Source organism: Mytilus trossulus, unplaced genomic scaffold (genome assembly GCF_036588685.1).
Source record: "Mytilus trossulus isolate FHL-02 unplaced genomic scaffold, PNRI_Mtr1.1.1.hap1 h1tg000475l__unscaffolded, whole genome shotgun sequence".
NCBI lineage: Eukaryota > Metazoa > Mollusca > Bivalvia > Mytilida > Mytilidae > Mytilus > Mytilus trossulus.
In genome coordinates this window covers 45,001-47,500 of record NW_026963374.1, presented here as the reverse complement: position 1 = coordinate 47,500, position 2,500 = coordinate 45,001, and positions in this window count along the sequence as shown.

The window sequence follows — 2,500 nt, the reverse complement described above, 5'->3', positions numbered from 1 at the left end:
ATTGAAGAGACACCACGTGACGCGTGTTTATATTAAGAAAAACTTAGTCTTTTTATTTCTCTTTAGGTCGGGACGTTGGACAGACAACATCTATAGAGATGGAATGTACACAATGTAATTTCTTTGGTCATTATAGGAAATTGACATTTTGATCACAGTTCACCAGCAGTGCATGATTTGGATTTAATTGATCCGGTGTAACTTTAAAACACGTTTAAGGATCATTTTCTTAAAATGTACATTTTTCAGCACCAGTTTGTAACAGATAAGTTTTTCAATCCAGGAGCGGACATTTTTATTGTAGGATTTCATTGAGAATTACGGACCTAGCAAGCGATTTTTACGGCATTGCCATTCTTTTTCTCTAGGAAAAGTCTTGAGAGATATCGGCACCACGTTGTTTTATGAACCTTTAGTACATGTATGCCCTGCTGACTGTAAATTTTGGGATCGATTGGACTTGTAGTTTCAGAGTTTAAGTGATAACAAGGAGGTGGATTTTTTTTTCAGAAGAGATGTAAGAACAATATAATAGGGAAAAAACTGGAGTTGTCGTTCGTTTAACGTTGATAGGATAGATAGCACACAAACTACATTCAGTTGTAAGTGCAGGGTAAAAAAAATGGGGGGGGGGGGGGGGGCAAAAGGGGGTCTCGGGGATTTTTTTATTTTTTTTTTTGTATTAACGGAACAGAATGGTTAAAAAGGCCTTTTTACAATATAAATCAATTGCTTTCAAAAAGCAATTGTAAACGGTCTTTCCCCCTTTGAAACATAGATTAATGGGGGGGGGGGGGGGGGGGTTATTGTTTGTTTGTTTTGTTTGTTTGTTTTGTTTGTTTGTTTGTTTGTTTGTTTCTGTAAGGGGTCTAGTATTGTGTTACCGGAGAAGTTTCATGTTTAGTTTGGAAAGTTTTTATTTTATTTTAGGTCCAGCGCGCGCGCCAGATTGAAGAGACACCACGTGACGCGTGTTTATATTAAGAAAAACTTAGTCTTTTTATTTCTCTTTAGGTCGGGACGTTGGACAGACAACATCTATAGAGATGGAATGTACACAATGTAATTTCTTTGGTCATTATAGGAAATTGACATTTTGATCACAGTTCACCAGCAGTGCATGATTTGGATTTAATTGATCCGGTGTAACTTTAAAACACGTTTAAGGATCATTTTCTTAAAATGTACATTTTTCAGCACCAGTTTGTAACAGATAAGTTTTTCAATCCAGGAGCGGACATTTTTATTGTAGGATTTCATTGAGAATTACGGACCTAGCAAGCGATTTTTACGGCATTGCCATTCTTTTTCTCTAGGAAAAGTCTTGAGAGATATCGGCACCACGTTGTTTTATGAACCTTTAGTACATGTATGCCCTGCTGACTGTAAATTTTGGGATCGATTGGACTTGTAGTTTCAGAGTTTAAGTGATAACAAGGAGGTGGATTTTTTTTTCAGAAGAGATGTAAGAACAATATAATAGGGAAAAAACTGGAGTTGTCGTTCGTTTAACGTTGATAGGATAGATAGCACACAAACTACATTCAGTTGTAAGTGCAGGGTAAAAAAAATGGGGGGGGGGGGGGGGGCAAAAGGGGGTCTCGGGGATTTTTTTATTTTTTTTTTTGTATTAACGGAACAGAATGGTTAAAAAGGCCTTTTTACAATATAAATCAATTGCTTTCAAAAAGCAATTGTAAACGGTCTTTCCCCCTTTGAAACATAGATTAATGGGGGGGGGGGGGGGGGGGGTTATTGTTTGTTTGTTTTGTTTGTTTGTTTTGTTTGTTTGTTTGTTTGTTTGTTTCTGTAAGGGGTCTAGTATTGTGTTACCGGAGAAGTTTCATGTTTAGTTTGGAAAGTTTTTATTTTATTTTAGGTCCAGCGCGCGCGCCAGATTGAAGAGACACCACGTGACGCGTGTTTATATTAAGAAAAACTTAGTCTTTTTATTTCTCTTTAGGTCGGGACGTTGGACAGACAACATCTATAGAGATGGAATGTACACAATGTAATTTCTTTGGTCATTATAGGAAATTGACATTTTGATCACAGTTCACCAGCAGTGCATGATTTGGATTTAATTGATCCGGTGTAACTTTAAAACACGTTTAAGGATCATTTTCTTAAAATGTACATTTTTCAGCACCAGTTTGTAACAGATAAGTTTTTCAATCCAGGAGCGGACATTTTTATTGTAGGATTTCATTGAGAATTACGGACCTAGCAAGCGATTTTTACGGCATTGCCATTCTTTTTCTCTAGGAAAAGTCTTGAGAGATATCGGCACCACGTTGTTTTATGAACCTTTAGTACATGTATGCCCTGCTGACTGTAAATTTTGGGATCGATTGGACTTGTAGTTTCAGAGTTTAAGTGATAACAAGGAGGTGGATTTTTTTTTCAGAAGAGATGTAAGAACAATATAATAGGGAAAAAACTGGAGTTGTCGTTCGTTTAACGTTGATAGGATAGATAGCACACAAACTACATTCAGTTG